General features: G+C 42.2%; 1 protein-coding gene across 2 annotated transcripts in view; it reads right to left on the bottom strand.

Moving 5' to 3' along the window:
* The window catches only part of taok3a (TAO kinase 3a), a 73,510-nt gene extending 59,825 nt beyond the window's left edge, over positions 1–13,685 (bottom strand). The window contains exon 1 of one of the 2 annotated variants that reach the window (XM_062416982.1): positions 13,301–13,685. The gene's annotated coding sequence lies outside the window, so the exon portion shown is untranslated. Of the gene's footprint in view, positions 1–12,960; positions 13,126–13,300 lie in introns of those variants that run through there. The other variant, XM_062416981.1, reaches the window with a different exon arrangement.
* Positions 13,686–15,219: the final 1,534 nt, after the last annotated feature.

Here is a 15,219-nt window from a genome sequence, read left to right as displayed (position 1 = left end):
GTAACAATTGCTGGTGGTCAAAAGCATAAACCGGCGGCTTGTGAGTCATCATGCTGCAGAGAGTTTGAGGGTATTATAGAAAATGTGCAAATACACATTAGCTGAGCACATGTACACACACACACACACACACACACACACACACACACACACACACACACATATATATACATGAAACACCCATGTAATCATTACATGAAGCACTATAGTCATTCAATCACAATGTACATAGACACACACACAACCCACACACATACACAGAGACAGAAGGACAACGTCTACTACTCATCAAAGAACACACCAGCTGATCTAGTTTCAGCTCCGAGCGTGTGTATGCGTGTGTGTGTGTGCATATTTGTGTGTGTATAAGGGGAGGGCTGAGCGGAGAGTGAAGTGCTACTCTAAAGCCCAACAGGATTTTCCAATCAAGAGCAGCGCAAAGATTAATAGAAGCCTATTGCATGGTCTGTAGTGACAGCAGTGCAAAAAGAGAAATTATTTCAGTGAGGAGGAGATGCAGATGCCGCTTGCTGAGTTGTTGTTTTTTTTCTGAATCAAATTTTAAAAGAGAAGCAAATTAACAGATGAGTTGAGTGAGTGAGCCATGAATGGAAAAGGCTGTTCTTGCATGTGACCACCTTTACACTTGGATCCAGGATAGTATGAGTAAAAGGTTTGCCCTTATTTTGGGATCTGGTGCAGGACACCCAAAGAAAATGACAACGAAAGCTTCAGACCCCTTCGTCTGAGGAAGTATCATAATCCCTTCAAAAACGGCCTTCCTTCCTTCCTTCCATCCTTCCTTCCTTAATCTGCCAACCAAGGTTTGCCGAATTCAAGACTGCCCTCCAGACAAAGCCAACGTAATGAACCACTCTAAATCTCCCAAACAGCTCAGTGAATGGATTTCATGTAAGACCATCTATGCTGGATGGATGAGACGCCCTCTCTGACTTTCTCGAAGGCCGTGTTCTTGGAGGGAAAATGATGATGTCATGCAGCCGTTCGCCAGGGCCTCACAGGACGGCAGGGGATGTTGTGATTCACTGTTATACATTTATGGCTAGGACTCCCAGAGCTGTCAGCCTCATAATAGACTGAATAAAAATGTCCTGCAAGCTCTAGTGTATCACAAGGAACCATTTTCTAAACGACTTGACCGTGAAGAGAGTAAGACAATGGGGTGGGTGCGAAGGGGGTTGTGTGTCAAAGTCTGCGAGAAACACACCGATACATACAGAAAAAACTCATGCTTGCTAATGGATGGACAACATGACACAGTGCCCCCATTGTTTGCTTTTCTATCAGTGCGATAGAGGATTCGGAGTTAACACGGAAACGGCTCGATCATCATAACACCTCAGCAGAGACGTGGCATGAGAAGGTGGTGGGTAATTTGATTCATCCAGCTATGACGCCTCAATGGATGCGACGCGGCAGGAGAAGCCTTGGCATGCTAACCTACAACCGTTTCTCTCCTCCTCTGCTTTTTTCAAAAGAGAGAGAAAGAGAGAACGATGAACCCGAAATGAAAGAGAAAGATCGAAGGAGGAAATTAAGCAGAGGAAACCCCAAAAAGGAAACATGCATCTAGGCCACTGAGTCATTTCCCTTGTGCTTTGCTTCTTCCTCTTCTTCTTTTTCAAATATACACTGACAGTATAAATTATGTACATCATCACGGGGGTTTACACAGAGTGGGAGAGGGCCCATGGGTTTTAGGCCCTAGGATTTCAGCTTTTTATCCCCTGTAAAGTCTGCCCGCAATTAGTTTGGGAATTAATTCAGGCTCAGAACTTAGCCTCCCCCTTCCTCTTTTAGATCTGTACTGATTCATCCAAGCCTCTTTTTTTACACACACACAGAAAAAAGAGAGGAGGAGTAAATAATGAAAAAAAAAAAATCTGCCCTGCGGAGGATAGAGTTTACCCACGCAAATAACTTTCTGTAAAAGGTGACATCCACTATATCCGCTATAGTGGTTTAACACACGACTAAAACCTTGTGTTTGTTTACAGCATTTGTATGAAAGAGATACAGGCTGTGGGTGGTCAAGCCAATTACATAAGAAGAAGAAGAAGAAGAATCAATGAGCGACAATATGCCAACTGTAGCTAAAGCGCTGGGCTCTTTAAAACTGAAACAGTAGTGGGTTCTCTTCGATGATTGTTTGTGAAACCGCCCGTTAAAACAGATGTAACCACAGGCAACAGTTTGGGTTGGGTTAGGCCAGGCACTATCAAATAAAGATCTGCCCCCTCCAAATACCAGCTCCTGAAGTAACTTGTGGCTCTTCTGACGCACAAACAGCCATCAACACAACTCATTTTGTAAGTTCAGTGTCTTCCATATGTGCTCATATGAGTTTCTGTTTGTGGACGTGTTTGAGTTAAGACTGTCCCACATATCTGAATCAACATGGTAATATTGATTACCATGTTGATAATCTATTAATTGAAGGGCTCCAGACTAACTTTTATCAAAACTGTCCCGCAACCGTCCTGTAAAACAATTTTAACTGTCCTGAAGTGAATGTAAACTGTCCCAAAATCAAGACATGTTGTTTCAAGACAGAGCTTGTTTGGCGCTGCTAAATCACTAAATCCACCTCTGTTGATGTATGAATGTTTTCTTTATAATTTACTTTAAAGATTAGAGATGCTGCTTTCAATGCTTTTAAATAGTGCATTGAGCCTCTGCGATACAGTTTCATATTTACGTAGCCTAGTCCCGTTTCTGCTCCTGATAACCAGTGCAGTCTGGAAAGATTGTATCATGCTGAGTGCATTGATATCTCCATTATATCTTTCTTGTATAACTGTAGAAATAATTATATTAGTGTCAGTATATTTCTTAGTATTTCCTGTTCCTGTAGTTGCGACTCAGCGGAGCAGCAGCAGACGACAGCGCCGCAGCTCTGCTCTCTGCTATGTTCACATTTTAGAGAATGTAATTAATATTTTCCTCATTATGACGTATTATTTCATCACCAGCAACCTACCTGCTATAATTCATAGACCTGCCCAACCCGCGGTAATTGGCTAACTACAATCCGTGCATCACTAATGTCCACATACAAGCTATCTTTAATAAGCGCTAAAGGCTTTGATTGGAACAAAAAGACCACAACAATATATTGAAATCATATAAGTGCTTGGTTCAGTTTGTCATTTGCTGAGTGATAGTTTAAAATAAATAAATAAAACATTTTCTACTATCATCGGGAGAACAGGATTAACTGATTAATTTCAGTCACTTTTTAAGCAAAAGTGCCAAAAATACACTAGTTCTCACTGCTCAAATGTATATTTACACCTTACATCTTTTAAGATAGTTAATCAAATATACAGATGTTTAACTTGAGTTCTGAGAAATTGTAATAGAGATTTAAAGGCAATCTATAGCTTTTTAAGTTCTCACTATGTTAAATTTTCAATAGGGCTGTAACGAACAGACCACAAAAGGATTACTAAAAAGGTCAAATGAAATACTTTTTCCATGAATTTCAACCCATTACTACAATCTCGTCCAGCCAGGTTATCTATTAACTTCTGCAACCTCCCACACACCGTCTCTTTGGGAAATGGAGCAGTCACTGCTTCTTCTCACTATATTTTTGTCACCGCAACATCTTCCACTTCATCTGTGCAGTCTGATCTCACCAGCGCACACAGATTAGACGGTCCTTTGTGTGCTGCCAATCAATAATAGATTGGGTACATATCTTCATATTGCAAATATTTGTTGGGGAAAAAAGGAAGGCCCATAAATTAATAACGGCACCTTTTATTTATAACGCGGAGCTGAATAAATCAAAGTGAGAGAAAAAATGTGTGCGCACGCTTGACGCTCCTTGACATCCATCTTGTCTATGAGCTTTTCTCTATCTATCTATGCCTCTCATTCTTTGTCAAAGGCTCTAGCCCTACTTGCTGACCATTATTGCCCTCAATCATGTTTATTATCTTGACCTACAACATTTATGTGTGCTCTCACATCAGTATTCAGTTCCAGCTTCTTTAATTTTCACAGCCAATACCCTATAATATGGATTTCCTGATACTACTACACAACAGAAACACCCTCAAAGCTAATCAATGAAAGACTACCTAATTACCTTGTGTGTTACAGTGATCACAAAGTGGAGGAACAACAAAATCCTGCTGTGATTATTTGTGAGAACAGTAACTTGAACCTTGAAATCTAATCCGGTAGTAATATTGGCCTGTTTCCTGCTCCTTCGCTGTGAATTAGTTAAGAAAGTACAATAGGTGAAGCCCCCCTCGTGTAACACCAGGAAACAATAGTTGGACACGGGTCATGCAGGCCGCTGCAGAAAGGGTGTGTGCATGTATCGGCTTCTTTGATACCCTCACGGCCTGATAATTTAACCATTTCCTCAGTCGCCCCCTGGGACAATATCATCCCTGCAATTATCCCAGGGTTCATGGCCTCCTGGCTTTGGAGCGCTGCGCATCTGGTTCATTTGTGTTTGAGAGCTTGTGTGCGCGCAAGTGAGAGAAGGAAACAAAACCAAGAATGAGAGAGTGAAATAGCGGGGCGGGATGTTGACTGGCACATTTACCTCCAAGTCACAGTTTAATTGGACAATTGTTCAGTTTGACCTCAGGCTCTCTGGGTTCACAAAATGCATACAAAGACTTCCTGGCATGGACTATTAAGCAAGAAAAGGGGTGGCAGAAGTACTTGGTTTGGCTCTCATTGCCTTCTTTTGCCTCATGACACACCATTCACATCCAGTCTGATGAATCAGTGGTTAGCAAAAAAACAAACAAACAAAAAAAACAGTTGAAGAGATAATGGCAGCTCAATATAGGAGGAGGCTGAAATAAAGTCAAAAACATGTTTCTAATATTCAGGGAAATAGCTGCGTTGCCCAGTGGATCAACAGAAATGGTATAACCTTTCCTAACGCTTTAGCCTTTAGGTTGTCTTGCGTTACAAATTGTTGGTTGGAATCCTGTGGTTAACATATTCAGCCAGACACAGACTTAAATACAAAATAAAAAATAAAACTCGTTGCTGGATGGCGAGAGCACAACACAATCTCCCCCAGATTCATCAGAGGCAAATCTCCACTTGACCCAATGGAGGCTGTCCAGTCACCGCATTAGGGCTGCACAGAGCTTGGGCAGAGGCCTAGTTTCTCTTGGGACTGGTGTGGGGGTGGGAGGGGGTTGAAGGGGGGGTCGGTTTGGCGCACACTCTGGTAGCCCAACAGATGAGGAGTTATCAAGCATTTACGTCAGGTTCGGTGGCAGCCAGACCGAAAAGGTTCAGTGCGATATTGCCAGGCGATGTCACCCTTAAAAGCCCTGTATAATTTGGTAATGCTATGGAATGAAAGCTTGTCAGCGCTCGTTAAATAACGCCAACGTTGGCCACAGTCCCCGCTGTTGTGCTGCCATGGCAGTGCTTAACAGACACACCAGTGAAATGTTCTCTGCGATGACACTTTACAAGAAATGAAAGACAAATTCAGAAACATTCCCGATTAAAAAAAATGTTCTAAAAAGGCGCTGAGTAAAAATTGTGATGTAAAACTGTGAGACACCAAAACGCTTTGGGCAGCCGAAAGGCAGCTCCAAAAATAGACTAGCGCGGTGCAGTGTATTACCCTACTCACATCAGCAAATGTGTCCGTCACAATCATGCATCCTAAGCCTTGTTGACATGCCCCACTCTGCTAAGCAAGCAGCGCATACTGGAGTTTTCCCAGTCGGCTGCATGCAGAGGAGAGTCAGCAGAATAGAGGCGAAATGTAGGCCTGTGACATGACACTTTCAATTTTTTAAAGACCCCTATTACAGTGAACCATGTTGTGCTAAAAATACTCCTGCCTAAGCCCTTTCCTTCATTCTGCTGAGCTAAATTAAGCCCCAGACCCAGCAGGGGTGGTGGTGGGCAGAGATAAGACAAGTCAGCCATCAGAAATGGGGATGTCTCTTTGGGTGATGATGATGGCCCCTCATAATTCCCCCAACGCTTCAACTTGGCCTAGTCATGGAAGAGCAGATAGAGGCTTGCAGATTTCATATGAGGAGAGCTGTAGACAGATGTAGCCGGACATAATGGGGGTTGGAACGAGGAGGGGGGTGGGGGGTTGGAGGGGCAACTCATGGTCACAGCTGCAACCTCGCCAGAGGATTGGAGGCGCACTTCTAATGAAGGGCTGTAATCAAGTCGCTCGTGCTAACCTCCCACACCCAGTGAGGCTGACTTGCCAAAATGCCTCTCCTATGACACAGGGCTTAGTATGCTGGAAGAAAACAATGAAGGGGTGAAGAACAGTCCGTGTGCTGCACAAGAAAGGATGATGTATTTAACGACCAATCTGTTCTGCATTTTGGTATATAACATATCGATATTGCATGCGGTAAACAAGTCAAGCCAGATGTCACGCTGGTGAAGAGCATATGAAAAGTGTGAAACCTGCCAGGTGCATAAAGGCTGGCATGTACACATAGACACAAACGCTTCAATAAATACTTCTTAACGTGCGCAATGTTTTCTGATGTAAAACTGGATGAGAGCTGGATCCAAGTGCTCACAAAAAGATCTAAATCGGACGGTCAGATGAAGTGCAAGGTGGCGACTGAACAGCAGAAGTGGCACGCTCACTGGGGAGGCAGTTGTTGATGAGACATCTGTTGGGCCATGACTCCCAACCCTCCCCACCCACCCACCCACCCATCCACCCTCAGAGACAGCTTTCAGTAGACCAAGGCCATGACTCAGGTCTGCACCAGCTGCTGGGCCATGACTAGATCTATTTCACATCTTTCCCTGTGACTCCTATCACGGTCAGTGGTGCGAATACACAGTTTCCATCAAATGCAGAAGTAACATGCGGATGAAAGAGTTTGTGACGATGACTCTGCCTTCTTTTCTGGTCTTAGTGGACATGGACCACCAGATGGATTATGAAAAAGATATTGCCTATGAGCTGAAGATCATCAAGTGTTTTTCCCAGCACACACTTTCAATCTAATTACGATAGATGTTTGAGTCTATCTTGGGCACAAAACACTACCGTAATACCCACCAGAAGGCGGCTTAGGGATGCGCCCACTGTGAACATGGGTATGTATATGCAGTCTTCACCATTGGTTAATTAAATAAAGTGCTACTGCAACTATACTAACTATTAATCTTGTTACCAAATATCTGTACTGGTTCTCTCTTTCGCCGGCTTCACAAGACCATGATTTTGCAGCAGCGCAGAGTTTTGCTGTCTTTTGAAATCATCATTAAAAGCAGTATGCATGAACACATCTGCTAGCAGAGGAGAGGTGGGGGTAGGGAGGGCATAATTCTCCTTGTCATCTGAGACAGCATTCCTATATTAGACATGCTAAACCAGATCACTGCAGAACATTAAGCCTGACAGCAGCGCTTTAATATTTGATGCGCTCTGCTACCGTGGCATAAACCACCAAACTGCTGTAGCACCGGCTAAACCGACAATTCTCTAATATATTTTTTAAAAGTCAGCCTCCTATCACATGGACCTGGAGGAAAAGTTCAGGTGATGCTGAGGTGGATTAGTCAGCAGGGAGGAGAACTGTACATTTTTCACTTCAACAGGTTGCCTGAGATGCAAAACAAAACCTGCCGAGGCGGTCTACACTGGTGTGAAGGGTTTCAACTTTTGGAAAATATCAGTATGGCTGTCACACAGATATGTAGAGCTGATCTAGTGCACAGCCAGTAAACTCATTACAGGCTTGGTGGCAAGCCATAAGACATATGGTCCAACCAGTGGGCCTGTCATGGTTCTTCGACAGCAGAGCAGGTAAACTTGTTAACTTCGACATCCACACGACCCCAGCCTTGATGAGGGGGGCGGAAGGAGGAGTTGCAGACTCTGGTAAGACATCACTTGCTGGATAATAGCTGGGACAGATGAGGCTGTCCAAAGCACTGTTTTCAGTGCTAATTAAAGTAGGCCCAGGTTCTGTAAGGCCGCATGGCGGCCTGTATGCCTTCTGGTTGTTCTTAAATTAGACAAGTCAGGATTCAGCTGAGACTGAAAGAGATTTCTTTAGGCACCACAGCACATTAGGAGAGCTGTGAAGCACAAGCCAAAACGGGTACATAGAGGTCACACCAACAATTGTAACTACTGTGGTGTGTTTTACAGGGAAACAGTGACTATTTGTTTTACATATAAACTGCTGAAGCTTTTAGTACATATTAATGAAACGTGGACAATCACTCTGAAGAAAAACAAGCCATGTTTGTGCGTAGAGCTACACTGATAAATCATCCACGCTAATATATGAACTGAGCAAAACTCACGAAAGACTCAGCAGCCAGACGTGTCTCCATTCTCTGTTTAGGAGAGGCTGAGATTGTCACTAAATAAGAATAGTCCAAAGGGTCAGTCCACCTTAGTTGAGCCCAGTCAGGTTCAAATGGGCCCCAGGTGTAGCTCATTTCTGTCAAAAGAGGCTAACTTTGCTCACTTACTTCAGGGCAAACCCCATTCACTTTAATTAACAGGTGGCAAGCAAATCATGGGAACTTGGCTTGGGTCTTGAGGAGTTATGTTATATACAGTACACTGCACTGTTACACTGCTACCATTGAGGCACAGAGCAGTCCAGTGACAGTAACTGTTTAACTGTTTAACCAGCACTGGGACAAGGTGCTGCTGATAACAAGAATACACATTCAGAGGCACCCCAGCACCCGCCCTCCAAATAACTGTATGCCTGCCTCTAACATCCAGCCGACATTATCTGTGATAGTAGCCACATCATGTGCATGTTCACAGGCAGGTGATAAGCAGACTCTGCACAGTGATCAGTTCACTATGTTCTCTGGTAGAGGGGTGCATCTCATCACTTCATCAAAACAACAAAAACAGTCAGGGCTCATTTTCAGGTTGTGGTGGCACACTAGTGGGGCCTGCTTTGTTTGCCTGAATCGATCAAGTGCACATCCTCAGAGCACGATGTAGCATGATGTGTTTGAGTTCATTCGTATGTCCCAACTATTACACATGCACACATCGAACCCTTGTAGACAATGCTTCAGATATAGATGTTCCTACAAAGAAGCTACAAATTCTGCTTCACACACAGCAGCACAGAATTTGTATAGTTGGGCCCAAAATGTTAGTGTCACCAATTCAGTATCTGACCAAATGTGAAATATGGTCACAATCCCCCCTTCTTTTTCCTGAGTTATGTCGTTGAATAATGGCCGGAAAAGTGTTTTTGCAGAACATTATAATGTCACAGGGAAGTTGACCTTTGACCTTTTGGATATAAAATTAGACATCTGTGTGAACCTTGGTCATGATCAGCGTATGAATTCTTGAGTTATGTTAGTTCACAGTGACCTTGACCTTTCACCACCAAATTCTAATCAGTTCACCTTTGAGTCCAAGCAGATGTTTTTGCCAGATGTAATGAAAATTCACTCAAGGCATTCCTGAGATATCACATTTACGAGAAGGGATGGACAACCCAAAAACATGTGGAGGCATAAAAACTTTGCTTTCAACTATTAAATATCGACATGGCCATAGATATTTAGTATCAGTCAAGCAGTACTTTGTAACTTTGATTGAGGAGTGTGAATTGATGTTTTCCATTTTTAGAGTGTATTTACTGTCCTTGAGGTTAATGTAATCATTTACAGCTGCCATAAAGATCAATTCTCTCCTGTGGATCAGAGGTTAGAACAACGGCATGCAGCTGGCAAAGTTGGATTAGATACTCAAACCAGGTCAACTACTAAAGTTGGGGATCATCTTCTTAAGGTTCTTCGCCATGTTACTTTGACTTTTTGCTATGAAAGTTAAACTTATAGAAAAACAAATTGTCTGCATGAGAAAATCCACAATCACAGTCAGTATTCAAAATAAAATTGCTGGAAAATGTCGCTGTCATGAACACTCTTGTGACCGAGCCGTAACTATTGTGTATTATCCTCTTTTTGAAACTAACTTGCGGGGTTGAAGAGTTTTTGAGAAGAGAAGCTCCCACATCCTCTGCTGCTTTATATTTTAAACTTTACTCACACCCAGATAATCCAAACCCCCTTTACAGAGAAGGGCATGATTAAGCCTCCTGCCAGGATTTAACACCCTCCCTCTGCTCCCCTTCCTCCACCACTACCACCAATGCCAGCCAGGCCCACAGTAAACTGGATAAATTTGAAAACGCACTTTTTCTTCTCTGTTTTAGCCAAACATTCCCACCAAAAAACATGAACACGCTCTCTAGAGGGAATGAATCTGACACCACTGATCTTGTGATGTAAAACAAAACAATGCTTGCACAGACATAGTCAGTTTCTGTGTAGTGCTAATGACAAACCAACTTTCTGTCACCTCGAGCTCTCTCTCTCTGATAGCTCACTTTGAATTACAAAATACAGCGATCACACCATGCATGTTTTTTTCCCGTTAACTTGTTTTTTAAACCTGTGTCAAACAACTTTACACACGCACAGCTGCAAATGAATTACGGAATGTCATGATATTTTATCTCTGAGCTGTCACCCACATCCTATGGCTTTCACCAGTCAAGTAATACTTCCTTAAGAAGACTAGGAGGAGGTGAAAAAAGAAAAGTTTCAACTGCCAAGACCTTTTTATGGGCCAGAACATTGTGAACAATGAGAATAATGCTTGATACAACACAACTCCCCTCTCAGTATTGCACTGCAAAACACGTAGTCTGACAGATATGATTTCAGATAATCTTGACCCTGATTACAACCCGTCTTGTGTGTGTGTGTGTGTGTGTGTGTGTGTGTGTGTGTGTGTGTGTGTATGTGTGTGTGTGTGTGTGTGAGTGTGTGTGTGTAAACCGCAGTCTACCCTCAGTGTGGACATGTCCTCAGTGGGAGCAAGACAGCCTCCCCACCCCCTGTCTCTGACAACCTCATCAGCCAATTGCCAAGAGCAGCTGATGTGTCCTCTCCGAGTGAATCTATCAGCATACGCGCACGCACACACACACACTTAAAGGGATTTGTGCACATTCATGAGAAGACCCCTGGCTAATGTCTCAATAATCTCTCACCCAGCTCTATAAAAAGCCATGACTGTTAGCAGTACGTGTATAACTGCCTCAGCCTGTCTACAGAGAAAGTGAGCTTCTTGTCACATTAACATATGCTGTGTTTTAATGTAGGTCAAATTACAGCAGGTGACGACATATTTCTATTGATTGTGAGCCTTAAAAAAAACAACAACAATTATCTTCAACTTCTAAGCCTTTTTACTTTTGGTCATAAAAGTCACCTACCTCATCAGACATGGCTAACCTGCTATAGGGTCCAACTTTACAAGAAGAAAGCATTCAGCACATATTGACCTTTGTATTATCAGGCTACACTGAAACATTTACTGGAAAAAATACAGCAATCAAAGCAAAATAAATCTTAAACACAGAACTGCCCTAGATACCATCACTAATAAGGAAGTGTGTCACTTTCTGTTCCTTATCTCATTTGCATGGTCAATAGGTGGCCGTTGAGCCTATGCTAAGCATGGGTGATATGAAGCAAGGAGAGGACTTGCACAACAGATCCCTGCCGTTTGAAAGAAAGTAGGTCTGCTGCTAAATACAAATACGGCAGTAAAACTTTTTTTTATACCCACAGAGGGAAGAATACTGTAAAGAAAAAACACAAACCTTGATGGTTGTTCCTTAAAAATCACTCACATTTCCCACTTTTTGTGACACCACTAAACAAACGTTGATGAGCTGAGTTAATATGGGGTTTCTCGTCCACTCAACAAACCTTCTCTGCACCCCTGAGCAGAGAGGTAAAGTCAGAATATACTATGAAAAAAAAAAGAAATGATATGAATGACATGCAGGTGCAATGTCATAATATGGGATTAAACTCTGGTGATCCAAGCCAGATATTTGCGTGGGTGGACTTCTTCTTAAAATAAATCTTTACAAATGACACAGTTTAAGCAGTGAAACACACACACACACACACACACACACACACACACACACACACACACACACACACACACACACACACACACACACACACAGGTCTGCTACTGGCTCTCACTCACTCATGCGCTCTACACACACACGCGCACACACACAAGAGATGACATCATGTTGGGTCAGCTTGGGTTTTAGTGCACAGCTTGCTATCTACATCTGCCATTTCGAGCGCGTCATGGTAGCCTACATTTACTTTTTTTTTTTTTTAACGCTGGATTATTTAACCAAGCGCCGTCTAAGCATGCAGGTGATGACCTCTTATGGCTTTCGCTGCAGGAAGAGGGGGGAAAAAATCAATGACACACGGTTATTGTCTTTGCATTATATTACAATTACGAGCCATTATTGCAAAATTAAAGTGTCAAAAGATGCTCGACTGGTTTAAAGGAGAAGGAGAGGGAGAGAGAGGCGTAGTAAATGTAGTAAAAAAAAATGTGGTGCGTGTCATGTGTAGTGGACGCGAAAGCCATTGGGAATGTGCGTTTGATAGTAAAAAGAAATCTCACTCACAACAATAATGTAGGATACAATGGAAGATACCACAGTCATTTTTTTTCTTTTTTAATTTGGATGTGACACTCGCGCAGACTGGCCCACATTGCATTGCATGACAACGCCGAAAATAACACCTCCGACACGAGTTTACATTAGCGACTATGTAACCGCGTTTATCATGCTTTTTTTGGGGGGAAGGAAACAATACTTCATTACAACCTGTCATCCCCTCCAGTTTTTTTGCTTACATAGTCTACTCACCCCCCTTTTTGAGGAGCAAACCAAAGTGCCAAAAGCGTCGGTACATATCCACACACAAAAAAAGCCATGCCAGTGTCGATGTTTTGAGCAGGTGCAAGCGATACATCAATTAACTAAACGTCGTTAAAGAAAAAAAAAAAGAAGCGAAACCTACGCACTTAACGATGCCGCTCTCTGTAAATGTACTCACCAGCTCTTAGAAGAGTGGAAGTGGCGTTGAAACAACAAGCACGAACAACGTCGAAAGCAAGCGATGTTGGTCCATTTAAAACTTCAGGTGCAACATAGAAATAACCATGTCTTACTTTAATATTTAGCTGTAGCGTATAGCCCCGTTAAACCAAGAGGAAGTGCCATTTTTAACCGATAACCATTGAAGAGAGAGAGAGAGAGAGGAAGGGGGGGGGGGGGGGGGTGAGCAAACACTGACAGCAATACAACAACACAGAGAGAGAGAGAGAGAGAGAGAGAGAGAGAGAGAGAGAGAGAGAGAGAGAGAGAGAGAGAGAGAGAAACAAAAAGCAGCTCACCTCTTCTTCTAATAAAAAATAAAAAAAGAAGATTGAAGCAGGACGCACTTCAAGGACATTTAAGTCTGAAGATGTCGGTGTGTGACTTCTCGAAGTGCTGTCAGTTTTTTGGTCTGGACTTCCTGAATGACGGAGCAGCAGCAGGAGCTCAACCCCTCAGCTCGTGTTTGACAGCTACAGTTTGACAGGCGGGCGGAAATAAAGTTGACTCGTGTGTATAGTGAAGAAGAGTTGCGCTGGAAAAGATGTGCACTCTCAAGACTGCTTTTTCCCCCTTCTCTTCCCCACTGTAGAGAGATTAAATGCAAACTCGACAGTTTTTGCAAGTGTCTTACGCTCAATTGGTTGAACCCCAAAATCCAATTCATTAAATAAATATACCACCCGGAATGCTCCTTTTAAGTGGAGAATAGAAAAGTTAACCACCGACAATCCTACACCTTCTTTTGCAAATCATTAAAGATGCATGGACTGAGTCATCCCGATTATGTTGCAACTTCACTGATGGCAATTCAGCTTTTCTCCTAAAATGTACTAAGTGCAATGCTGCCACCTGCTGTTGTGAGCTTCAACTGCACCACTCTAGTAGCCTACAGGGGTGTCAAACTCATTTTTGTTTAAGGGCCACATACGGCCCAATTTGATCTCAAGTGGGCCGGAACAGTAAAACCACAGCCTATAAATAATATATAATATATCATTTTACTATAATAAACCACCTATTTACAAAACAGATGAACAGCCTGAGATATATTAAATATTAAATAGTGCAGTTTTAACAATATTATGTCTCAATCCTTTACAGATTATTTTTGCACAGAAGCTGCTGATTGATTTTAGGTATATGAATGTTTAAATATGACCACAATATGTATTCATTGTCGTTGTTTTTCAGAGAATGGTATTCTGTTCAGGGTGGAAAAAACACTGAAGCAGCATTTTACATGAAGTGGACTCCTCACAGTTTAACTTGCTCCTGAAACTTGGCATCATTACTTTGCAAAGGTATCCAGTTGGCCAGATTGGACCCCTTGGTAGACTGATTCTGTCCTGCAGGCCATATGTTTGACACCCCTGCTTTATGCAGACGTATGTTAAATATATCACATTTACACCAAAGTCCTTCAAATATCTGTAGGCTATAGGCTACATCACCCTGCTACATATGGGTATTCTATTCTACATACCCACCCTAACCCTTTAGCCTATATTTATATATATTACTTTGCCAAGTATAAACTTGTATACCATTCATATGCACTTTTTGGTTGGATCCATTATACCACCCATTATTCTGTAATATATTGAATGTTTCTAACTGTTACACATGTTTTTCCGTATTCTGCACTTGGTCATATATTTGTCTCAGTACTTGTACTTTGTGTAATGGCAATGACGTTGAATCTAATCTAAACTGAAAAACGTTGTCTTTTCTAGTTGACATTGTGGGTGTTTGATGGGCTGCTGTGTGTAACTTTGTATTATGTGTCCTGACTGTTTTCTTTTGTTATGGACTGTTCTGTGATTGTGTTGCTACACACTCCGGCCACTTCATTAGGTAATCTAATTATCATACATGAAGGAGGCAAAATATGAGGAACACCTTTCAATATAATGCTCTCCAGGACACCACTACCACCCACTACGACCTCATTAATAAACATAAAGTAGATTTATCACCTTTCTAACAATGTCAAAGACTGTTTAAGCATCACAAGCTGTTGTATTGGATTGCATTAGATTTGCACAGCTGTTCCTAATAAAGCGACTGATTATAGTATGTTTTAATTGTGACCTACCAAGGGACTGTAGATGAAAATTACCTGTAAGCTCATTCTGGCACAGTACATAAAATGGTAGCATTTATGTTTAACACTGTACATGGTCACTTACAAAATGAATGAATAAATAAACAAATA

The sequence above is a fragment of the Scomber scombrus genome, chromosome 4 (assembly GCF_963691925.1).
Source record: "Scomber scombrus chromosome 4, fScoSco1.1, whole genome shotgun sequence".
In the NCBI taxonomy this organism is placed as follows: domain Eukaryota; kingdom Metazoa; phylum Chordata; class Actinopteri; order Scombriformes; family Scombridae; genus Scomber; species Scomber scombrus.
Note: the sequence above shows the minus strand (reverse complement) of the source record. Positions and strands in the feature narration are given on the sequence as shown.